The 27,065-nt window shown below is 45.1% G+C and overlaps 1 pseudogene; it reads left to right on the top strand.

The window, feature by feature from the left end:
* On the top strand, positions 1-25,083 carry LOC130120039 (WAS/WASL-interacting protein family member 2-like; annotated as a pseudogene).
* The last annotated feature ends 1,982 nt before the right edge of the window (positions 25,084-27,065 follow it).

Below are 27,065 nucleotides of genomic sequence, written 5' to 3' on the forward strand. Positions count from 1 at the left end.
GAGCGTCCCGATCTGCAGATAATGGTCAGATGAAGAGTCCTGTGTCTGTCACATGCAATGAGAACGCCTTCCGTTCATTATAAAATCCAAGCGCATTTCCAGTACCCAAATATGAGTTAAACGCCAAACGGCTGAAGAAATGGGCCGGTAATACTGCAGGTAGGTTGGACCTCCTCGGATGCAGACTTGTTTTGGTGATGCGAGTGCTTTGCGCTGGAGGGGGGCTGCTAATGCTAGGACGCTAGTCGGCTAGGCTGATGGACCGACCCGCCGAGCCAACTTTAAGCTTGTCGGTTGCATCAATGGGACACAGCCTACACTAGTGGCCTTTATTTGCACTATGTAGTGCTGTCATTGTAACGGTATGTCAAGGAAGCGTCTGGCTCGCAACACTAGCTTGTAGAACAAGCTATCGAACATCAAAGCTAGCTGCCTGCAACGGTTGCAGGCCAAGCTGATATTTATGGCGTGTGATGCTAGCATTTCGAGCTAGCTGAAACCGCACAAGCTTGTCCTAGTTTGCTAACTGAGCTAACGTGAACAACCATCGGTCAAGATGACGTTACAGCACCTAGCTTGTTAAAATAGCGGTACACATAGAAGCAAGAAAATTGAGCTATCGAGGAGGAATTGGTCCAGGGATTTAAATGTCAGTGTTAGAAACATATGTTGAATTGTGGTCGCAATGTAACATGTGATTGTGTATACATCTGTGTCTTCAATATCGGGATATAATCTTGTATCAATGTTGTTTTCACAAATGTTAAAATACACCGCATGTGTTACAGCGTTACACAGGTGTGTGTGTGTATTATAGCCATCTGTCCATCTGTGGCTGACAGTCAAAGGAGAAGGATGCCCATTCCTCCTCCTCCTCCCCCGGGGGGGCCACCACCTCCCCCCACCTTCAACCAGGTGAGAGCCTCCCCTCCATTAAACACACCTTTTACGCATGCACACACTCAAATGCACTAAAATTTCACATCTTCAGGGATCCACACATCAATTGTATAAAAGGAGCAGAGCATTCTCAGTTTGAGGATAAATCCCAGAAGAATTTTTTTTAACCTTAGTGACACCTGTGGACACCATTGTAATCGCAGCAGTGTTGAGCAGTCCAAATCCCAGACAACAATATGTAATGAATCAAGAGTTAGCAGTGCTATAACATAAGCACCCTCTCTATCATCAAGCAAAGTGTGGTTCAAAGTGGGTTTAATAATGAAGTATCTGTTGCTGAAGGTGTTCTATGAGATTACTCCCATCATATTCAATTGTTACATGCAGTAATTTTGCTTTATATCAAAACTCTATGCTGTCTGACTTCTCCTTTTGCATTTGGTTGGCAAGTGTTGAATATGTAAAATGCTTTGCACCATATCGTATCTTCCAAGGTAAGTCCTACCTGAGAGTAACAGTTAAAACATAGAAGAGTGCACTTAGCAGAGTGCAGCTCTCCGCCAGGCATATCTCCCCTTCTCTGGACTATAGGCTACCTACCCTATGTGCTGAGCAAAACTCAGGAGAGACTCAGTAGCCAATAGTATTGTCAAATGCTTTTCAAATTGCAAATGAAATTTCTGTATGGTTTAAATGTAGTACAGTATAGGAAATATACCGTAAAACTCCCAATGCCTCTCGAGTTTAGCATCTTCTTGTTCTCTGTATAAGCGTCACTCCTCCCCCCCTTTTCCTCTCCAATTGTGTCTGGCCAATTACCCGACTCTTCAGAGCTGTGCCGGTTGCTTTTCCACCCCCTCTGCCAATCCGGGAAGGGCTGCAGACTACCACATGCCTCCTCCGATGCATGTGGTAGTCGCCAGCCGCTTCTTTTCACCTGACAGTGAGGAGTTTCGCCAGGTGGACATAGTGCGTGGGAGGATCATACTGTTCCCTCCCAGTTCCCCCTTTCCCCCGAACAGGCGCCCGACTGACCAGAGGAGGCACTATTGCAGGAACCAGGACACATGCCCACATCTGGTTTCCCACCCGCAGACACTGCCAATTGTGTCTGTAGGGACGCCTGACTAAGCCGGAGGTAACATGGGGATTCGAACCGGCGATCTCCGTGTTGGTAGGCAACGGGATAGACCGCCACACTACCCTGACGCCCCCATATGCTTCACTTTATTATATGTATTATGCCAGTGGTCGGGGGCTCACGAGCCATTTTTGGCTCTTTGCCAGGAATCATATGGCTTTCAACAAACGAGCGTTTCAAAAAGAGCACTAATTAAAATCAGACACACACACACACTGGCTTGCCCTGCCCCACCTGTCACTGTCTCTATCCCTATGTGTGTCTGCTTTGTGTTCTGTTGAATTTGCTCATCAGCATGTGTGTTTTATAAACTCACCTAAAAAAAAGCAACGCACTTTCTGGATTTTTTTTCCCCCCGTGATTAGAGCGAACATGACCACAATAGGATAACAACCCTAACAGCACAGAGACACATGAACAGAAAAACTACCCCTTTTTTTGCCTACCGGGAGAAGGGAAAATACGGAGGTACTGCCTGCATATTTTCCCTTCTCCAGTGCTTGTTTGTCAGAGGTTTTGAGTCAGCGCAACCACAAGAGGTACTCGATCATGCAGTCATAACTGCAAAAAAAATATTAGGCTGATAGGTCCAGTGGTATGTGAGATTAGCTGCGAAACAAACACACACACACGCTCAACCGAAACATAATCCCCTCCAGGCTACTACCTCACAGAGATTGTTATTAACTACAAAAGGGTTCATAGTGTGTATATGATGGATAAACTATTATTTTACATACACTAGAAATAGAACGTGTTACATGGACTACCTTCCACCTCTTCATCACCACCATCCCTTCTCATCTTTCTTACTCCTTCATTTTTTCCTGGTTTTTTTTGCATTCTTATCTCCCCTTCTCCTTCCTTTTTACTATCTTTTCCTTTCCTCTTGTCTCCATACTGGTCCTTTTCATTTCTATCACCCCTTGTTTCTGCCCTCTGCCACACTCCCTTCTCCTCCTCTCCCTCATCTTTATCCCTCTTCCTCCCAATCTATTCCTTCTGCTCCTGCTTCTCACCCCTTAGCCACCCCTACATGACAGCCCTCTGCTTTCTCCTCCCTCATAATCTCCAAATTCTCTGCCTGTCATCCCTTTTCTTCACACATGAGGTGTGCTGTCTTTAAAAAGCTGCTACCTTGCAGTTGTGGTGAGGAAAGGGTAGGAACAGAACAAGGCTGCATTATTCAGAGATCTGACACTTGATTGATTTTCTCATTTTATACTATATATACACTACCGTTCAAAAGTTTGGGATCACCCAAACAATTTCGTGTTTTCCATGAAAAGTCACACTTATTCACCACCATATGTTGTGAAATGAATAGAAAATAGAGTCAAGACATTGACAAGGTTAGAAATAATGATTTGTATTTGAAATAAGATTTTTTTTACATCAAACTTTGCTTTCGTCAAAGAATCCTCCATTTGCAGCAATTACAGCATTGCAGACCTTTGGCATTCTAGCTGTTAATTTGTTGAGGTAATCTGGAGAAATTGCACCCCACGCTTCCAGAAGCAGCTCCCACAAGTTGGATTGGTTGGATGGGCACTTCTTTGAGCAGATTGAGTTTCTGGAGCATCACATTTGTGGGGTCAATTAAACGCTCAAAATGGCCAGAAAAAGAGAACTTTCATCTGAAACTCGACAGTCTATTCTTGTTCTTAGAAATGAAGGCTATTCCATGCGAGAAATTGCTAAGAAATTGAAGATTTCCTACACCGGTGTGTACTACTCCCTTCAGAGGACAGCACAAACAGGCTCTAACAGGTACTATTTAATGAAGATGCCAGTTGGGGACCTGTGAGGCGTCTGTTTCTCAAACTAGAGACTCTAATGTACTTATCTTCTTGCTCAGTTGTGCAACGCGGCCTCCCACTTCTTTTTCTACTCTGGTTAGAGCCTGTTTGTGCTGTCCTCTGAAGGGAGTAGTACACACCGGTGTAGGAAATCTTCAATTTCTTAGCAAAGAAGAAGTGCCCATCCAACCAATCCAACTTGTGGGAGCTGCTTCTGGAAGCGTGGGGTGCAATTTCTCCAGATTACCTCAACAAATTAACAGCTAGAATGCCAAAGGTCTGCAATGCTGTAATTGCTGCAAATGGAGGATTCTTTGACGAAAGCAAAGTTTGATGTAAAAAAAATCTTATTTCAAATACAAATCATTATTTCTAACCTTGTCAATGTCTTGACTCTATTTTCTATTCATTTCACAACATATGGTGGTGAATAAGTGTGACTTTTCATGGAAAACACAAAATTGTTTGGGTGATCCCAAACTTTTGAACGGTAGTGTATATATACACTCACTGGCCACTTTATTAGATACACCTTGCTAATACCGGGTTGGACCCCCTTTTGCCTTCAGAACTGCCTTAATCCTTCGTGGCATAGATTCAACAAGGTACTGGAAACGTTCCTCAGAGAGTTTGGTCCATATTGACATGATAGCATCACGCAGTTGCTGCAGATTTGTCGGCTGCACATCCATGATGCAAATCTCCCGGTCCACCACATCCCAAAGGTGCTCTATTGGATTGAGATCTGGTGACTGTGGAGGCCATTTGAGTACAGTGAACTCATTGTCATGTTCAAGAAACCAGTCTGAGATGATTCGAGCTTTATGACGTGGCGCGTTATCCTGCTGGAAGTAGCCATCAGAAGATGGGAACACTGTGGTCATAAAGGGATGGACATGGTCAGCAACAATACTCAGGTAGGCTGTGGTGTTGACACGATGCCCAATTGGTACCAAGGGGCCCAAAGTGTGCCAAGAAAATATCCCCCATACCATTACACCACCACCACCAGCCTGAACCATTGATACAAGGCAGGATGGATCCATGTTTTCATGTTGTTGACGCCAAATTCTGACCCTACCATCCGAATGTCGCAGCAGAAATCGAGACTCATCAGACCAGGCAATGTTTTTCCAATCTTCTATTGTCCAATTTTGGTGAGCCTGTGCGAATTGTAGCCTCAGTTTCCTGTTCTTAGCTGACAGGAGTGGCACCCGGTGTGGTCTTCTGCTGCTGTAGCCCATCTGCCTCAAGGTTCGACGTGTTGTGCATTCAGAGATGCTCTTCTGCATACCTTGGTTGTAATGAGTGGTTATTTGAGTTACTGTTGCCTTTCTGTCAGTTCGAACCAGTCTGGCCATTCTCCTCTGACCTCTGGCATCAACAAGGCATTTTCGCCCACAGAACTGCCGCTCACTGGATATTTTCTCTTTTTCGGACCATTCTCTGTAAGCCCTAGAGATGGTTGTGCGTGAAAATCCCAGTAGATCAGCAGTTTCTGAAATACTCAGACCAGCCCGTCTGGCACCAACAACCATGCCACGTTCAAAGTCACTTAAATCACCTTTCTTCCCCGTTCTGATGCTCGGTTTGAACTGCAGCAGATCGTCTTGACCATGTCTACATGCCTAAATGCATTGAGTTGCTGCCATGTGATTGGCTGATTAGAAATTTGCGTTAACGAGCAGTTGGACAGGTGTGCCTAATAAAGTGGCCGGTGAGTGTATGTGTGTGTGTGTGTGTGTGTGTGTGTATATACATATACATATACCGATCAGCCAAAACATTAAAACCACCTGCCTAATATTGTGTAGGTCCCCCTCGTGCCGCCAAAACAGCTCTGACCCGTTGAAGCATGGACTCTACAAGACCTCTGAAGTTGGGCATCTGGCACCAAGACGTTATAAGCAGATCCTTTAAATACTGTACATTGCGAGGTGGGGCCTCCATGGCTTGGTCGTGTTTTTCCAGTATATCCCACAGATGTTTGATTGGATCAAGATCTGGGGAATTTGGAGGCCAAGGCAACACCTTGAACTCTTCGTCATGTTTCTCGAATGATCCCTGAACAATTTTTCGAGAGTGGCAGGGCACATTATCCTGCTGAAAAAAAGGTCACTGCCATCAGGGAATACTGGTAGCATGAAGGGGTGTACTTGGTCTGCAGCAGTGTTAAGGTAGGTGGTACATGTCAGAGTAACATCCACATGAATACCAGGAACCAAAGTTTCCCAGCAGAACATCGCCCATAGCATCACTATGTGCCTCCACCGGCTTGCCTTCTCATAGTGCATCCTGGTGCCATCTCTTCTCCAGGTAAATAACACACAGGCACCTGGCCGTCCACATGATGTAAAAAAAAGAAAAGAAAAAGTGACTCATCAGACTAGGCCACCTTCTTTCACTGCTCCATGGTCCAGTTCTGATGCTCACGTGCCCATTTTAGGTGCTTTCGGTGGTGGACAGAGGTCATCATGAGCACTGACCGTTTCGTGGCTGCACAGCCCCATACACAGCAAGCTGTGATGCTCTGTGTTCTGACACCTGTCTATCGTAGCCAGCATTAACTTTTTCTGCAATTTGCGCTACAGTAGCTCTTCTGTGAGATCAAACCAGACGGGGTAGCTTTTGCTCCCCACGTGCATCAGTGAGACCTGGGTGCCCATGACCCTGTTGCCGGTTCACTGGTTGTCCATCCTTGGACCTCTTTTGGTAGGTACTGACCACTGCGTACTGGAAACACCCCACAAGACCTGCCGTTTTGGAGATGCTCTGACCCAGTCGTCTAGCCATCACAATTTGGCCCTTGTCAAAGCCACTCAGATCCTTACGCTTGCCCTTTTTTCCTGCTTCCAACTATCAACTTCAAAAACTGACTGTTCACTTGCTGCCTAATATATCCCACCCCTTGACAGATGCCATGTAATGAGATAATCAGTGTTATTCACTTAACTGTCAGTGGTTTTTATCTTTTTGGCTGGTTTGTGTGTGTGTGTGTGTGTGTACGCATGGAGGATGTGCATTAAGCACATGTTTGATTACAGTTTATAATCACGGCAACATGCTGAATTTGTTAGCAAGCCCAATAAACATTCAAAACTTTAGCCCAATGGCTAACTTTTGCTTCATAACCTTTTAATTACAGAAAATTTGACAAAATAAGAATTCTTTTATTTTCATTTTTTTCTAGTAACAATGGTATAAGCGAGATAATTCACAGCAAGATGTGCATTACAGGATTTTAACACTCCGCGGAGGCAACCATCCAACCTGAAGCGGAGGATGGTTCTATGCCTCTGCATCATGAGTTAAAATCCTTTAACATACACCTTTTTGTGGATTATCCTTTACATATAGCCCAAGATTCTAGAAATAATCTGTTAGCAGGTCAATGTGGATTAGGGATTTAGAACTTTATCCGTGTTTTTGCTGTTATTCTGTTCTTCTGTGTTCTACTCTAGACAGTTTTTGTTTTTTAATATGCATGTCCTATTTCTGAAACCCTTCCTTAGCATGGTTTAAAGGGTGCCAAGTGTTTCATTACTGAAACGTCACATTCACACACAAAACATATGCATGAATGGCAATATTTAATAAACAATTTATAGTTCAAGATTCAGTTTATTGTCCCACATTTTAGGAAATTTGGATTTGGCTTCCGCCCATGCTGTATCCATAAAGAAAAAAATAAAACATCCCACATACATAAAAGCCAGGATAAAACAGCTACAGGGAACAAGAAACATATCTAAGAACATAATGGTAAAACATACAGGGGAAACAAAGATGTACACCGTTGTTAAGTAGATAAAAAAAACAAAGGTGCAGAAAGGGGCTACAACTGGAAATAGTCCATCATCACTCGATAAGTAAGAATAAAGCTCTGTCAGTTTTTATATTTATTACATCCTTATTTCATCTACTGCCATCCCAGAACCGTGGGGTTGGGGGGGTGGGGTAAGAGTACATCTGTCACCATCTTACAATGCTGTGATGCAACTATTACCCAGTCCTCTGTGAATAGTACACATGGCCATTGAAACTCAAGTTCTGATACTCACGTGGACTTATGTGGACTCTGATAATGGTCACGGCAATTTGCATATGAAACCGATCGTTGTTTTTGATCATTATGCCACTGTATTGGTTATGAGGTTGGGGATACCTGCAGTCAATTGAGACCGAAGAGGTCACTTAGATGAGTGATGAAACGTTTCTCTCAATAAACGTTGTATTCAGCTTGATTCACTGATTCACCTTTCTGTTATTCATCTAATGCTATTTAGAATTTTAAATGCGAGGGCGTCCGGGTAGCATAGCGGCTATTCCGTTGCCTACCAACACAGGGATCGCTGGTTTGAATCCCCGTGTTACCTCTGGCTTGGTTGGGCGTCCCTACAGCCACCCCCAGTTTGCGGGTGGGAAGCTGAATGTGGGTATGTGTCCTGGTCGCTGCATTCGCACCTCCTCTGGTCAATCGAGGTGCCTGTACGGTGGGGAGGGGGAACTGGGGGAATAGCGTGATCCTCCCACACGCTACGTCCCCCTGTTGAAACTCCTCACTGTCTGATGAAAAGAAGCGGCTGGTGACTCCATGTATCGGAGGAGGCATGTGGTAGTCTGCATCCCTCCCCAGATCGACTGAAGGGGTGGAGCAGCGACCGGGACGGCTCAGAAGAGTGGGGTAATTGGCCGGATACAATTGGGGAGAAAAGGGGGGGAATCCAAAAAAATACAAATTTTAATTGAAGTCAGCATAAAAGAGTATTTAAATCTATTCAGTCGACAGCTACTACTACTACTACTACTTTCGGCTGCTCCCATTAGGGGTCGCCACAGCGGATCATCCATTTCCATTTCTTCCTGTCCTCTACATCTTCCTCTGTTACACCAGCCACCTGCATGTCTTCTCTCACCACATCCATAAACCTCCTCTTCGGCCTTCCTCTTTTCCCCTTCCCTGGCAGCTTCATATTCAGCATCCTTCTCCCAATATACCCAGCATCTCTCCTCCACACATGTCCAAGCCATCTCAATCTTGCCTCTCTTGCTTTGTAATCCCATCTCCACCTTGAACCCATCTGTCATTCCAACTGCACACCTCACCATTGTCTCACTTCCCTCATATACACTCACCGGCCACTTTATTAGGCACACCTGTCCAACTGCTCGTTAACGCAAATTTCTAATCAGCCAATCACATGGCAGCAACTCAATGCATTTAGGCATGTAGACATGGTCAAGACGATCTGCTGCAGTTCAAACCGAGCATCAGAATGGGGAAGAAAGGTGATTTAAGTGACTTTGAACGTGGCATGGTTGTTGGTGCCAGACGGGCTGGTCTGAGTATTTCAGAAACTGCTGATCTACTGGGATTTTCACGCACAACCATCTCAAGGGTTTACAGAGAATGGTCCGAAAAAGAGAAAATATCCAGTGAGCGGCAGTTCTGTGGGCGAAAATGCCTTGTTAATGCCAGAGGTCAGAGGAGAATGGCCAGACTGGTTCGAGCTGATAGAAAGGCAACGGTAACTCAAATAACCACTCATTACAACCGAGGTATGCAGAAGAGCATCTCTGAACGCACAACACGTCTAACCTTTAGGCCGATGGGCTACAGCAGCAGAAGACCACACCGGGTGCCACTCCTGTCAGCTAAGAACAGGAAACCGAGGCTACAATTCGCACAGGCTCACGAAGATTGGAAAAACGTTGCCTGGTCTGATGAGTCTCGATTTCTGCTGCGACATTCGGATGGTAGGGTCAGAATTTGGCGTCAACAACATGAAAGCATGGATCCATCCTGTCTTGTATAAACGGTTCAGGCTGGTGGTGGTGATGTAATGGTGTGGGGGATATTTTCTTGGCACACTTTGGGCCCCTTAGTACCAATTGAGCATCGTGTCAACGTCACAGCCTACCTGAGTATTGTTGCTGACCATGTCCATCCCTTTATGACCACAGTGTTCCCATCTTCTGATGGCTACTTCCAGCAGGATAACGCGCCACGTCATAAAGCTCGAATCATCTCAGACTGGTTTCTTGAACATGACAATGAGTTCACTGTACTCAAATGGCCTCTACAGTCACCAGATCTCAATCCAATAGAGCACCTTTGGGATGTGGTGGACCGGGAGATTCGCATCATGGATGTGCAGCCGACAAATCTGCAGCAACTGCGTGATGCTATCATGTCAATATGGACCAAACTCTCTGAGGAATGTTTCCAGTACCTTGTTGAATTTATACCACGAAGGATTAAGGCAGTTCTGAAGGCAAAAGGGGGTCCAACCCGGTACTAGCAAGGTGTACCTAATAAAGTGGCCAGTGAGTGTATATCCTGCACCACTCCTACATACTTCTCTGCAACTTCCGACTTCCTCATACAATACCGCACCTCTCTTGGCACCCTGTCATATGCTTTCTCTAAATCCACAAAGACATAATGTAACTCCTGGCCTTTTCTATACTTGTCAGTCAACATTCTTAAACCAAACATCACACCTATAGTGCTCTTTCGTGGCATGAAACCATACTGCTGCTCACTAATCGTCACCTCTCCTCTTAACCTAGTTTCTATTACTCTTTCCCATATCTTCATGCTGTGGCTGATCAACTTTATACCCCTGTAGTTGCTACAGTTATGCACATTGCCCTTATTCTTGAAAATCGGTACCAGTATGCTTCTTCTCCACTCCTCAGGCATCCTCTCACTTTCCAAGATTGTGTTAAACAATCTAGTTAAAAACTCCACTGCCATCTCTCCTAAACATCCCCATGCCTCCACAGGTATGTCTTCATGACCATCTGCCATTCCACTCTTCATCCTCTTCATAGCTGCCCGTCCTTCCTCCTTGCTAATCCACTGCACTTCCTAATTCACTATCCCCACATCACCCAACTTTCTTTCTCATTTTCTTCATTCATCAGCCCCTCAAAGTACTCCTTCCACCTTCTCAGCAAACTCTCCTCGATCATCGGCACATTTCCATCTCTGTCCTTGATCGCCCTAACCTGCTGTACATCCTTCCCAGCTCGGTCCCTCTGTCTAGCCAATCGGTATAAGTCCATTTCTCCTTCTTTAGTGTCTAACCTCTCATACAACTCACCATACGCCTTTTCCTTTGCCTTTGCCACCTCTCTCTTCACTTTACGCTGCATCTCCTTGTACTCCTGTCTACTTTCTTCATCTCTGTGACTATCCCACGTCTTCTTTGCCAAGCGCGTCCTCTGTATACTTTGCTGTACTTCCTCATTTCATCACCAAGTCTTCTTGTCTTCCTTCCTCTGTCCTGATGACACACCAAGTTCCTTCCTAGCTGTCTCCCTCACTAATTCTGCAGTGGTTGCCCAGCCATCCGGCAACTCTTCACTAATACCCAGTGCCTGTCTTAACTCCTCCCTGAACTCCACACAACAGTCTTCCTTCTTCAACTTCCAACATTTGATCTTTGGCTCTGCCTTCGCTTGCTTCCTCTTCTTGGTCTCCAAAGTCATCCTACAGACCACCATCCGATGCTGCCAAGCTACGTTCTCCCCTGTCACCACCTCCAATCCCTTTCAGGTCATGCCTTCTACATAAAATATAGTACACCCATGTGCACTTTCCTCCACTCTTGTACGTCACGCTCGTTCCTCCCTCTTGTTGAAATATGTGTTCTATTCACCACAGCCATTTCCATCCTTTTCGCAAAATCCACCACCATCTGTCCTTCCACATTTCTCTCCCTGACACCATATCTACCAATCACCTCTGTTCCCTTCACCAACATGCCCATTGAAGTCCACTCCAATCACCACTCTCTCCTCCTTGAGTATACTCTCCACCACTTCATCCAACTCACTCCAGAGTTCTTCTTTCTCTTTCATCTCACACCCAACTTGCGGGGCATATGTGCTCATAACATTCATCAATACACCTTCGATTTCCAGCTTCATACTCATCACTCTGACACTTCATCTCCAGCAGACAGACTCTTCCTTCAGAATTACGCCTACCCCATTTCTCCTCCCAGTCGCACCATGGTAGAAGAGTTTGAACCTACTGCCGATGCTCCTGGCCTTACTCCCCTCCCACCTGGTCTCTTGCGCACACAGTATACCTACCTTTCTTCTTTCTATCCTATCAGCCAGCTCTCTCCCTTTACCAGTCATAATACCAACATTCAAAGTTCCAACTCTCACCTCCACACTCCTACTCTTCCTTCTCTCTCACAGTCTCTGGACATGCCTTCCCCCCTCTCCTTCTCCTTCACACAACAGTAGTATAGTTTCCACCAGCACCCAGTGGCGGTCATTGGTAACCTGGGCCTCAACCGTTCCGGTATGGAAATCTTATCCACGTATTTGATTTGGTGAAGATTTTATGCCAGATGCCCTTCCTGATGCAACCCTCCCCATTTATCCGGGCTTGGGACCAACACTAAGAATATGCACTGGCTTGTGCATCCTCAGTGGCTGGGTTCTATTCAGTCAACAGCATGGTATTCTAAACCTCCTCTCTGATGGCAGTAGCTGGTACTCGGTGTGTAACATATGAGATGGGTCAGTTATTATCTTGTTGGCTTGGTAGACTGAAGGGATGGATGCTGTCTAACAACTGTTATCTTGACAATGAACCACCAAATCACTGAGGCATGGCAAGAAGCACTTGAGTTGATCCCCGGGTGCTGCAGAGCAGCTGCCCACTGCTCCTAGCTACACAGCTAGGATGGGTTAAATGCAGAGTGTAATTTCCCCACGGGTATCAATAAAGTATATCAAAATAACAAAAAACGTCAAAAAATTATTACCACAGTAAGATGTCTCAAAAGTTTGATACTAAATATGGTGAATTCTGTGGAGACATGTTGTTTGTAGACTTTACCTTTACCCATTTTTGGTTGTTTGTGCTAACTTTTTGCGCGCCATTCAGAAAGTTACTTATACTTCCATAATTCCCTATATACTTGCTGAATTAGATTTAGATATTTTAGTTGATTGGCTTGTATAGAAAATGTTCAGTTCTGGTTTTTGTTTTACCTTTCCTATAAAAAGCTGTGGTCATGTCCTTTTGTCTTACTATTGAGTGTCCCACAAAGACAAATTCCCAATAGGTGCAAACTTTCATGGCAGTCAACTTTGTATGATTTTTTTGGTATATCCCTTGAGGAAATTCCTCTGCATTTAACCCATCCTAGCTATGCAGCTAGGAGCAGTGGGCTGCCGCCTTCATGCAGCGCCTGGGGACCAACTCCAGTTGTTATCCCATTGCCTCGGTCAAGGGCACAGACAGCAGTATTAACCCTAACATGCATGTCTTTTTGATGGTGGGGGAAACCGGAGCACCCAGAGAAAACCCACTGCAGACACGGGGAGAACATACAAACTCCACACAGAGGACGACCTGGGATGACCCCCAAGGTTGGATAACCCTGGGGTTCAAACCCAGGACCTTCTTGCTGTGAGACGACAGTGCTAACCACTGGGTCACTGTGCCACTCAGATGTAGAGTTCTAGAACGTAAACTGTACTCTCTAATTCCCCCTTTATTTCACTAACCATCCTCCAATCCTTTTCTCCCCCCCCCTTTTCCTTTTCTTCTGCCCTCCCTCCCAAAATCACCCCACTACCACCAACAGGCCAATACCACCCCTCCCAAGCTGAGCAGAGACGAGGCCAAAGGTCGCGGTGCCTTGCTCTCTGACATCTGCAGAGGCACCAAGCTGAGGAAGGTGGCCGTGGTCAACGACCGTAGTGCCCCACAGCTCGAGAGTAAGCCCCAAACACCAAAGAGCCAAACACCAGCACCTATAGACCACCCATACATTCGGTTATACCAATACTTAAACCAACAAAAACAACAGCCAACAACGTCTGAGGAGCAGAAGAAGGTGGCCAGCGATAGGAGCGCTCCCATGACACTAGACAGTAAGAACGCAAGTTGCACATTATCACGCATAGGCTGTATGCAAGATGTTAGGGTTTGTTTCTCTTAGCCAGCTTTTGCCTGCATCTCCAGTTCGAGATGTAGCCAAGTTCTGCGTTTTGGTTTTTCTTTTTTAATGTTGTGATATAAATTGCAGAATGACTGCTTCCAGGTTTAGCGATCCTTCTCAGCCAGTACTGTGTAGGATAGGAGGCACTGCAGCCATATAGGTAAAAGGAATTCACAAACTAAATTCAGACTTAAATTCAAAATTTCACTCTAAAAGTTGGAATTATTTTTTTTTAAAAAGAAGGGGAAAAAAAGGGATGACATGGACATGATTCAGACAAACACTTTTTACCCAGCAAGTGTCAGTCCTAAATACCAGACAACAGCTAAACAAAGAACATCCAATCTATTTTATTTGCCAAGTACATTTTCACATATCTGGACTTTAACTTGATTTGATGCCCACTGAGATACTTTGGCACGTTGTAGTATTTGAAAGCTATAATGAGTTTGCAAAACACAAAGAATATTATTTGTATGTACAGGAGGAATATGATGAATTTACAATACTAAGGGAATACCAAATATTGGCTCTCTACAATGTAGATTTCAAACTAAACATTATTAACATTGAGAACAAACAAACTAGAGTCTAACACTACATAGTAACTGTTATCATTACCAGCATAGCTAGAACGTGTCTTTGACCTATCAGATGCTTTGGTGGAAAATTCTAGTTGTGTAATCCTACACAGCCTATCAGCGCAGATCTTTTTGTGCATCATTCATCTGGGGCACAAGATCTCATGACAATACCAGCTTAGATACATGTGTTCCCCCATCTGATTGTAAATCATTAGTTCATGCACATTTGTTTGTGTTTTTTTTAATACCTCTGTTGTCTATCTTCTGCTGTGTTTTTACTGTCTGTTCTGCTCAAGTATTTTTAATTGTCATGACATTTTTATTAGCCCATCTTAAGAATCGTCTTTTTTTATGGTAATGTACTTTTCTCCACACTTAACCTTTTCCTTTTATTTATTTATTTTTTCTTGCTAATGATTAATTAGCAGGGGAGTTGTGACTAAACTAGTACTTACTCTCAGTATTTGAATGACTGATGGGTTAACACCAGCTCCTGTCACTACACCATGGATGGAAATGGGCTAATTTTGTCTAGCACCAATATTTAGATAATCTTAAAAGAGCACTTAAGTATTTTCCGTTTAGCTAGCTAGCTAGCTAGAACACTACCACCACTTTTAAACTATGTGCGTGTGTGTGTCATTGTATACAATTGGCAGTTTAAATCACAGCATTAAAATGCTTGAAGATTAAGTTTTGCTAATGAACAGGTAATCAAATGGCTGGCTAGAGCAAAGCTGATGGCATCCTGCATAGAGGCTACTGCTCTTATCAATGACTGCTTGCTACTGTGGAATATTTTTAATGGGCCGGAGGAAAGGTTGGAACGTAACAGCAGGTGCATAAAAATGTCTGTGTCCTGGTTTGACACCATTCAGAGTTTCTCTCAAAAATGAGGGCTCCACCATTTGTCCCAACACATTGTGAAACATGAAGTATTTGGCTTTCTCAAGGTCTTTACTTACGAAAAGGTAACACTTCGATCAGGTGTCCTTTTGGCTGTAGAATGGACTCGTAGCATTTTGGAGGTAACCATATTCAGTTTGCCATGCTACTTCCAAAAGCAAAGTGTTTGGTGTTTAGTGATTTTGATAGCTTAGTATGTATATCGTGGAGTATTTACCACCAATAAAACTGCTCAGTTGAATGGAAATTCTCATAAGAGAGCCAACAGTAGGATGTAAAGTAAAATGTGACAAGAGTATGAAATTGGCTCTGGCATTGAGACTTCTGAGCTCTTCCTGCTAGCTGGCTCTAGCTTTCTGCCATAATAAAACTGGGTAGCAGACATTTTGCAACAATCTGGCCCATTATGTGGAGGATATCTCTTAGGGCTGCACAATAACAAATGTTTTTTCAACATTAGTATTAATGTTTCAATTTCAAGAGGAGTTTTGAAAACTGGGGGCATAAATTCTCCAGTTTCTTTTTAAGTCATTGGGAAGAAAAGCCCATAAATCTTTTTGACCAAAAGTTTTGACCAAGAGTTTCTAGGGGAAGAAAAAAAATGATTGCCCCCTCCCCTTTTGATCAAAAAAAGATTTTCTTTTAATATACAGTTTTGAGCAATGTAATTCATGTGTCCCATTCTGCATAAGACCATCTTCAGCTTTGTCGAGGCAGGTTGAGCGGTTTCTTCAAAATGCAGTGTCTGCAATTCAAACTGCAATTTCAATTCATTTGACTGACTTGCAATTTTTAACGCTGAGATTTAGATTTATTTTTCTTCACAGATAATTGTGCAGTCCTATTAGTTTTGTGATGTACATTACTGTAAAATGATGTTTTACAACTGTTTGTCTGTTACATATGTTGTGCTTTCCTTCGATGTCTGAGGAGCTGCGTGGGACCGTAAAAAATCATTATATTTTACTGTCTCATCTCACTGAATCTCATTTCATCGCATTTCATCTCATTAGATACACAATATTAGAACATTAGAAATTTGCCATGCCACGGAGTTCATCTTCCCATTACTAAACATTCATGCAGTAGTGTTACTAAGTAGTCATAGAGTTTGTGTAGCATGGTATTATTATGCCACTTATGGTACAACAGTTTGTCTGACCTGTCCATTGGTTATGGTTCTCAGAGCCTAAAGGAGGTGGGACAGGAGCAGGAGGAGCCACTGGCAGCGGAGCAGGAAGCCCCTTGGGCACTGCTCCACCAATTGGAGGGCTATTCCAAGGAGGCGTTCCCAAACTGCGGCCAGTGGGGGGTGGGTAGCTTGCTGATTGATGGTCATGGAGCAAGTGGATGTTATGAATGCCTTACTAAAGTGAAATTGTCTCTTCTAGATGGTTCCGTTGGTCGCTCTTCGTCCACACGTGCAGCTGCTCCACGCCCACCCAGCCATCGCCATGACGACACAGACAGCCCCTCCCCTCAGGCCTCATCACCCACGGAGACGGCCCGCTTCCAGCGCCCCTCGCTCCCCAATCTCACCTCCTCCCCCTGCACCTCCTCCCCTTCATCCACAGCCACCTCCCCCTCCACTGGCATGAAGCACTCGTCCTCTGCCCCCCCTCCGCCTCCCCCTCTATGTCGACGTGGCAATGCACCCTCTCCTCCCTCCTCCTACAACAGAGAAAAACCACTCCCGCCAACTCCTAACAACACTCCACCCCTTCCAGCCAAACCACCCCCCTCTCCTGGCAACAGCAGGCGACCTCCAACCTCTGGGGGAAATGCCATGTCCTCCTCTTCTTCCTCCTCTTTGGCTCCTCCCCCGCCTCCCTACCGTATCACTAATGGTCTGTCTAGTCCTGTTGGCGGTGAGGCGGCGCCTGAGTTGCCACAGAGGCACAATTCCCTTAGCAATAAGAGGCCCGCCCCCTCGCCCGGAGGCCACACACCTACCAGGGGCCCTGCTCCTCCTCCACCTCCTCCCCCCTCTTCCCCCACCCCCTCCCAGCATGGAGCCAACAGGCCGCCTCCCCCAGTTAGGGAGGCACCAGGAAGAGGAGCAGGTATGTTTGAAAACATGCAGCATGGAAGTGCTGCCATATTGAACATTTTGGTTCTAAGCATCGTGCAGTATCATTGTTGCGCAGGTTACAATTTAGTATGGGTTATTTTGGTCGGAATGTCAATGTAGTGAATTCAGGGGCAGCCGAGAATGCGTCGCAGCCAGGAATCGAACCCGGACCATGGGCGACTGCGCTAACCAGTCAACTAAAGGGTCCTATCCATTAGCCAAGGGCTAGCGAGTCTAGGCATCTGTGATCGTAACACCACCTTCCTCCTTTGGGAAGTGCGTCCCCGGCTTCAACATATCAGCTCCCTCACGACTTTGGGCGCACGTGCTTCCGGTGGGCCTCACGGTCTCACCATCCCACTTCTGACACCAATGTAGTGAATTCAGGTCGCAGCCAGGGATCAAACCTGGGTTCCCCGCACCACAGGCTACTACACTAACCAGTCAACTAAAGGGTCCGAGCCGTGATCATTACATCAACAGAGCCAGAGCACTGTTGACATGCTTTCCCCGTATGTTCTCTCTCTCTCTCTCTCTCTCTCTCTCTCTCTCTCTCTCTCTCTCTCTCTCTCTCTCTCTCTGTGTGTGTGTCTGTGTCACTCACTCAGTAGTCAGTGGTTGCTATGGCAGAAACAAGCAGTACACATCAATAGAAACACATTTTAAGTATTAGATACCAACATATAAGCGGACAATTTATATATCTTTTAATCTTTATACTCAAAATACACTATATGTACAAAAGTATTGGGACACACCTCTTAATCATTGAATTCAGGTGTTTCATTCAGACCTATTGCCACAGGTGTATAAAATCCAGCAGCTTGCCATGCAGTCTGCATTTACAAACATTTGTGAAAGAATGGGTCATTCTGAAGAGCTCAGTGAATTCAGTACTGTCAGTACTGTCATAGGATGCTGCCTTTGCAATAAGTCAGTTCATGAAATTTCTTCCCTGCTAGATATTCCATGGTGAACTGTAAGTGGTATTATTGAAAAGTGGAAGCGTTAAGGAACAATAGCAACTCCGCCACGAAGTGGCAGACCACGTAAAGTCACACAACGGGGTCAACGAGTGCTGAGGTGCATAGTGCACAAAAGTTTCTTGACTCAATAGCTGCAGAGTTCCAAACTTCCTCTGGCATTAACATCAGCACAAAAACTGCACCGGGAGCTGGCCGAGCAGCTGCATGCAAGCCTTACATCACCAAGCACGATGCCAAGTGTCGGATGGAGTGGTGTAGAGCACGCTGCCACTGGACTCTGGAGCAGTGGAAACGTGTTCTGTGGAGTGACGAATCACGCTTCTGTCTGGCAGTCTGACGGACCAGTCTGGGTTTGGCGGATGCCAGGAGAATGTTACCTGCCTGACTGCATTGTGCCAACTGTAAAGTTTGGTGGAGGAGGGATAATGGTATGGGGTTGTTTTTCAGGGGCTGGGCTAGGCCCCTTAGTTCCAGTGAAGGGAAATCTTAATGCTTCAGCATACCAAGACATTTTGGACAATTCTATGCTCCCCACATTGTGGGAACAGTTTCAGGAGGGCCCGTTTCTGTTCCAACATGACTGTGCCCCAGTGCACAAAGCAAAGTCCATTAAGACATGGTTTGGTGAGTTTGGTGTGGAAGAACTTGACTGGCCCGCACAGAGCGCTGACCTCAACCCCATCGAACACCTTTGGGATGAACTAGAACAGAGATTGCGAGCCAGGTGTTCTTGTCCAACATCAGTGCCTGACCTCACAAACGCTCTTCTGGATGAATGGGCAAAAATTCCCACAGACACGCTCCAAAATTTTATGGAAAGCCTTCCCAGAAGAGTGGAAGCTGTTATAGTAGCTGCAAAGGGGGACCAACTCCATATTAATGCCTATGGATTTAGAATGGGATGTCATAAAAGCTGCTGTAGGTATAATGACCAGGTGTCCCAATACTTTTGTACATATACTGTATTGTATCTTGGTATATATGGTTTTGCTCTGTTGAAGTTCCCTTTTTGCGATCATTTGTTCCTTTTATCTGCAGCAATGCAATATCGCCACAGGAACCATTTTAATGTTTTATGTAATTTATGTGAGATGTAGCTGCAAGGTTAAAGGGCGATGCCATTTGCGTTCTTTTCTGGGTTGCTCAAATGGAAATACCCACTCAGCCGATAGCAGTAAGCAGTGACGCGGGATAGTGCCGATACACGACCCTCCCTCAACCCCTCCTCCACAGACACAACACACACACACACACAGTTCGCTGAAAGTGTAAACGTGGAGAGTGATGAAAGTGTTAAAAGAGTGCAGAAACCTATATTGGGTCACATGGGGAAAAGTTTTTCGAAGGGCTTGGAAAAATAGCATTTTGGTGCTTAAACATACATATTTCGACTAAAATTTGAATTTTCGGGCTTGAATACATAGGGAACGCTACTGAAAAGCCAAAGAATGACATGAAAACCTCATGAACACAAAAAAGGACCCATCCCCCTTTAATTTATGCTTGGTCATCTGATAGTTTCCACAGCAGTTGCTTTACAGAAATGACGCAATATTTCAACTCTCCTCTTCTATATTGGTGTCCTCCAGAATTTATTTTTGGGGGGTGGTTCCCCCCATTTTCTCCCCAATTGTGTCCGGTCAATTATCCCACTCTCCGAGCCGTCCTTGTCGTTGCTCCATCCCCTCTGCCAATCCGGGGAGGGCTGTAGACTACCACATGCCTCCTCCGATAGATGTGGAGTCACCAGCCGCTTCTTTTCACCTGACAGTGAGGAGTTTCGCCAGGGGGACGTAGTGCGTGGGAGGATCACGCTATTCCCCCCAGTTACCCCTCTCCACCTGAACAGGTGCCTTGACCGACCAGAGGAGGCACTAGTGCAGTGACCAGTACACATACCCACATTCGGCTTCCCACCCGCCGACACCGCCAGTTGTGTCTGTAGGGACGCCCGACCAAGCCGCAGCTAACATGGGGATTTGAACTGGCGATCCCCATGTTGGTAGGCAATGGAATAGATCGCTATGCCACCCAGAAGTCCCTCATCTCCAGAATGTTCTAATGTTGTGTACACTGTCATAGATTGTTTTGCTTGGATACTAAATTTGGAATGCCAAAACCAATGCCTTGTTCCATGGTACCCCTGGCGCCATGGAGACAACAGAGCCATATGCCAAACCTTAAATGCTGGATGTCACATTGAACCTTCATTTCTGTGTATAATGATGCTTGATGGAAGTGATTTTTAACCGAGAATGATTCACCCATTGGAGTTAGTCAAACACATTCACGTCTTCTCTTTGTACTGACAGCTGTCTCCTTTTCTTGCTGCAGCGCCTCCAGTTCCAGGCCAGCCATCGTCGAGGACAGGCAGCCGAGAAGCCCCGCCACTCCCTCCCTACAGGACGCACGGTAGCCCCTCACTGTCCTCTGCTGACCCCACCACCACCCGGGGAAAACCCCCTCCTCCCCCGCCCTCCCGCACCCCTGCCGGACCTCCCCCACCCCCCCCCTCCTCTCCGCAATGGACATTCCTCTGTCCCTCGCTCATTTGTTGGTGAGTCTGTCTGTTACTTGGTTGCTGTGTATGAGAAGGTAGACCTGTTCATTCAGAGGGATGGGGCTTAAATAGAGGCCAGAGGACAGGTGCTGAGTTCCAGTGGCATGGTTGTGGCAGCGATATTGTCTTTTCTGACGTTCCGAAGTTTGTGGGAGTTAAAGAATAGAGACTTGAAGTTTAAAGTTAAATTTTAAGGTCACTAAAACTTTGTTAATTAGATAGAACTCAGTTAAAGTAATATGAACTAATGTGTATGTACTTGCTTGTATATAGTTTAATATATCATTATATATGTTTCTTCCGTTGTAGAAGACAGATATTCTTATTATTGAAAAATAGTTCAAAACTGTGATCCAATTTATACGATTGAAGTTTTTGCAGATCGCTATTTTGCCTCCTTTTTTTTTCCTTTTTCACTCTTTCTCCTTTTTATCCTCACCTGTTCTTTTGTTTGTCCTCTATGTGAACAGACCAAAAGGTTACTGTGTGTTGCTGCAACTCTTATTTTTCTTTCTAAACCAGGTCAGCTTATAAAGAGCTGCTTTTACTAGCTGCATGATCTTCAGTCTTTAAAAAATATGCAGGCCGGCTCTATTCAGAGATGGTTCATTATCCCCTCCAGGCTACCACCTGGAGGGGATAATAATGCATTTGGTCGTGTGTGCATGTGTATCTGTCCGCAGCTAATCTCACATGGTACTGGACCTATCAGCCTAATATTTTTTTGTGCACAGTTATGACTGTATGATGAAAAACCTCTCGTGGATGCAGTGATTCAAAGCCTTTGAAAAACGTTTGTTCTCGCTACCGCCACTCTCTCTTCATTCATTCTGTAGCTTGCTTGACCAACACTGCTCTTTGTCGCTGCCCAATCTGAGTCAACTGTAGATGCGAGTCCCGCATGCGTACAAATGCACATGGTTGACTTTGATCGGGCAGCGACAGTGTCAAAACATTGTATTCGGGTATGAGTCTTGAAAGTAAATGAGAAATGGATTGTATTTTGCAAGTTAGCAAATCATTCACTGCTGATCTCAGCATAGGAGAACTGGAGGAACATTGGATGAACCAAAATTCCTTCTATCTTTTTTCTTTTTTTAATATTTTCCCATTTTTCTCCCCAATTGTACTTGACCAATTGCCCTTCTTCCGAGCCATCCCGGTCACTGCTCCACTCCCTCTGCTGATCCGGGGAGGGCTGCAGACCACCACATGCCTCCTCCGATACATGTGGAATCGCCAGCCGCTTCTTTTCACCTGACAGTGAGGAGCTTTGCCAAGGGGACATAGCACGGGGGAGAATTACGCTATTTGCCCCAGTCCCCCGAACAGGCGCCCCGACCGACCAGAGGAAGCGCTAGTGCGGTGACCAGGACACATACCCACATCCGGCTTCCCACCTGCAGACACGGCCAATTGTGTCTGTAGGGACGCTTGACCAAGCCGGAGGTAACATGGGGATTCGAACCCGCGAGCCTCATGTTGGTAGGCAATGGAATAGACCGCTATGCCACCTGGACGCCCTTCCTTCTGTCTTTATTTTCATAATATAATAAAGCTGGCTAAATTGTTTATGCTCACCAAAATAGTCACATAGTAGACCCTTTCTTTTTGCAAAGTCCAAGTTCATGTAAGACTTGGTCGCATTCTTGCGAGGGTCCACCTAGGAGGCTGCGCATCCACAGACTGCCAGACAAAACGCTTTCATTAGGTAGATTTTTAGCTTGAGCACTGTATAGTAAAGCTTATTTTTTCCATATTACCCCTTCAGAAGACTTGGGCGCTGGGCAAAGGTCTTATAATGGCTGGAAAAACTGTGTTTTTTCTGTTTGTGTGTGCATCTGTCCGCTGCTAAGCTCACATACTACTGGGCTTTTCAGCCTAATCATGTTTGTGCACAGTTATGACTGTGATCAAGGACCTCTCATGGTTGAGGTGATTCAAAATCTTTGAAAAACCTGTTTTTGCACCGCAATTGAGTGCTAACTTCTCAGCTGGTTTTTCGCCTAAGTCCGAGCACCGGAGAAGGGGCAATATGCTGGCAGTGCCTCCATAGTTTACCTTTTCCCGGTAGGCGAAAAAAGAGGTGGTTTGTTGCCAAGTTCGAACACCAGGGAAGGGAGATATGCCTGGTCGGGGGTCTGCACTCTACTGAGTGCACTTGTCTAGTTGAATCTTTTGTCTTTCACACTGATGGTGAAAAAAGTGATTAAAATTTTCCTGCGCCAACTCTCCCAATCTTCTCTTCTAATCTCTTCTCTATCCACCACTTATCTTCTTTACCGTCTGTCTCTCCCTCTCATTTCTCCTCCTCCCCTCTCCTCTTTAACAGATGATTTTGAGTCTAAGTATTCTTTCCATTCTCTGGATGACTTCCCTCCCCCAGATGAATATCGCCACTTCACCAAGATCTACCCCAGCAAGGCTAACAGAGGTATCCACATCCACACGCTTACACGGGCTTACTCACACAAGCTCTAAGAGCTAACACATCAAGTAATTGGTTTACTAGCTAATTCATTAACTCTATTGCCCCAGCTTAAAGGTGGTACTTTTTTTTCTTTTTTCTTTTTTTTCTTTTTTGCTGAAAATACAGTGGAATAAACAGCAGTCAAATTAAATTTGGGAACTACACTTAAAACATTTTTACTTACACTTCACAACAACCAGTTGTGTTTGGAGCCAATTTCCAGTAAAGCGGGGGTTCCCTTACTTACTTGGAGCAGGATGAGTCCTATAAATGTCAGGGGGAGAGAGAAAAAGATGGATAAATCTAGAAAACCCAGTGATCACAATAAGAATAGATTTTCCACAGTAGACCAACTAACCTGAGGAATGAGAAAGATTTTTTTGGGGGGGGGGCTTTTTCCCCCCTTTTTCTCCCCAGTTGTATCCGGCCAATTACCCTACTCTTCCGAGCCGCCCCGGTCGCTGCCGATCCCAGGAGGGCTGCAGACTACCACATGCCTCCTCCAATACATGTGGAGTCGCCAGCCTCTTCTTTTCACCTGATAATGAGGCGTTTCGCCAGGGGGACGTAGCACATGGGAGGATCATGCTGTTCTTCCCAGTTCCCCCTCCTCCCAAACAGGCGCCCCGACCGACCAGAGGTGGCGCTAGTACAGCAACCAGGACACACACCCACATGTGGCTTCCCACCTGCAGACACGGTCAGTTGTGTCTGTAGGGACGCCTGACCAAGCCGGAGATATCACGGGTATTCGAACTGGTGATCCCCCATGTTGGTAGGCAACGGAATAGACCGCTACGCCACCCGGATGCCCATGAGAAAGATTTTTGACAATTTTAAAATGTGGTGGCCGGGAATTGGAGGTGTCAAATAGGTCCCTCTTGGCCAAGAAGTATGGCATGACAGTGTAATGTGGGAAAACGGGGAAGACCAGCTTCGAATGCTAGCAGGCAGGGAGGCATTTTTTTGGTCCCAAAAGCATCCACTTTGAAGAGCATTATAGGAGACTGCAGATAAGTCACAGGTGATGGACATACCTCTGTTTTGCTTCTAAGAGGCTTTTTTTTTCCCAGCTGAAAGCTTCGGGATTAGCCAACAAACTGCATACCCACAACTGAGTTTAAAGTGAGCTTGGCTGGTGTAAAAGAGTGATGTGCAGCAATAGCCTGTCCAACTGCATGGCAGCAAACCCAGTTCAGCGTTTGCTCCTAAGCTACATTAGAAAGAAGCTACTTTTTTCTTTCTTTCTTTTTGCAGTATGTGATTTCCTTACAGAAAAAGCACTCTTGGTTTTATTTTTACAATCCAGTTTCATTATCTCAATCTGCCTACTCTATATTTTATTAGTAGTATTCTCTGTAAATTTATCCTACCTCTTGTGTACAACGGATTTTCTGGTTTTGTATTACCAGAGCACTTTTGTTTAGTAAAAGTATTTCCGAATGAAGGACAACATTTGGTCTTTCATGAAACTTAGAAAAAGAAGTCTTTGAAAAGGTTGAGTTGTCTTAAAATCAGGACTGTCTCATAATCAGACCAAAACAGTAAATCTCATTCAGTTAGTACTGGCTGACTCATATAATGTTGGTTTGTATTATTATCTGTCTGATGTTTGTTTGTTTGTTTGTTTGTTTGTCTGTTGTTCCAGTGATGAGGGGAGCCCCTCCACTTCCTCCAGTTGGGAGGTGAACCAAGGCTATCAAAGCTGGACTAGACTCCTAGTCTCTCTCTCTCTCTCTCTCTCTCTCTCTCTCTTTCTCTCTCTCTCTCTCTCTCTCTCTCTCTCTCTCTTCCTCTCTCTCTCTCTTTCACACATTCATACATACATATCTACATGGGTATATATGTATACTTTTTTCCCACACATAAAGGACACATGCACAAGCATTTACAGATACAAACAGAAACACACATGTATAGATAGAGGCACTCCATAGATGTAACTATATACACACAGATACCAACAGATTCATAGAAACACACACACACACATCATTTCATTTGAAGACTTTTTCTGCAGCATCCAGCCTCTATCCTCAGTTCATCTTGGCCTCATCGACACTCACTCCTCACTGGATGTGAGCAACTGATCTGAGAGCGTGGCAGACAGCTACGCGAACCGATCCAGTTTGGCTGTTCTCCAGCCCCTCTCACAAGGAACCGCAAGAGCAAGCGACTGGACAGGAAAGGAGCTAGAGGACCAGAACAGCTCTCATTTTCTAAGATTAAACCTTGGATTCTTAATGCAAAAGAAGACTGATTTGGAAAGACTTGTTTTCTCAAAATGAGGGAGATTTAAAACAGAAGAACGTGGAATATATAGTACAAGTACTGCGTAGAAGATTTAAAAAAAAATTAATTTAAAGGCTTTTAACCTGCTGCTACCCGTATAGAGCGTAACCTTGAGGCAGTTGGGCCAGACTGCCTGTTCTTGCTGGCAAACCTGCACCTTATATCGCACCACACCATGTGGTGGGGGTGTGTGTGGTCAACTGTTTCGACGCCTGTCTCCACCTCATCTCGCCAGCTTGACCACTCGTGCATGTTGTTCATTAGTGCACCTGCTATCGTCAACCTGGAGACAAACAGTTCCACCTAAATTATGTCGTTGTTGGCTTGTATTATAGCTACCTGATGATGTTCAAGACGATGCCCAACATGGCATAAGGCTTCATCTGGGAAGTGAAAGGACCTCTGGTGGTTTCTGAAACACAACTCCTCAGAAGGCTGTAGTGAAGAGTATTTGCTGTAGTTAAGAGTATTTTTTTTAATTATTTTTGTTTTTATTTGGGGGGGGGTTAGTAAAAAGCCATTCTCCAGGATTAAGAAACAACGTATGGGTTACAAGTTCAGTCCTTTCATCACAGCCAAACACGTCCATCCCTGTTAAAGTGTAAAGACATGTTGAAACGCACCCTTCTTCAAGATGTCCGTGCTCTAAAATGCAACAAAACATCTAATTACAAGGCATTGTTTCCTTGCTCTGGAAATAACATTCATCTGGACTTTATCCACTTCCATTTTTTTTTACAATCTGGTTCTTATGCTCATATTTTTTGCCATCATGTACATCAATTATAATGTCATTTCACTCATCAGCTTCATTTTGCTGATTTTGGACACAGGACCACCTCCAGGCACAGCTTCGCAGCAATGTTGTTGTGTCTCTGGAGTTTAAGCCATTTTATCTGCCCTGAGTGAATGAGGCTGACTTGGGCAGCTGGTCCACACCCTACCCCATTACAGGCATCACTGGCATCGCAACACGAGCCTTAAACCTGTCCTTTCAAAACAATGACAAAAAACGTAGTGTGTCTGTTAGGCTGTATGCATCATTATTATTTTTTATTTTTTTATTTTGATATACTTTAATGATCCCCGTGGGGAAATTACGTTCTGCATTTAACCCATCCTAGCTGTGTAGCTAGGAGTAGTGGGAAGCGCCTGGGGACCAACTCCAGTTCGTCTTGCCATGCCTTGGTCGGGCACAGGCAGGAGTATTAACCCTAACCTGCATGTCTTTTTAATGGTGGGGGAAACCGGAGCACCCGGAGAAAACCCACCGCAGACATGGAGAGAACATGAAAACGCCACACACAGGATGACCTGGGATGACCCCCAAGGTTGGACAACCCCAGGGTTTGAACCCAGGACCCTCTTGCTGTGAGGCG

Source organism: Lampris incognitus, chromosome 10 (assembly GCF_029633865.1).
Source record: "Lampris incognitus isolate fLamInc1 chromosome 10, fLamInc1.hap2, whole genome shotgun sequence".
Taxonomy (NCBI): Eukaryota; Metazoa; Chordata; class Actinopteri; order Lampriformes; family Lampridae; genus Lampris; species Lampris incognitus.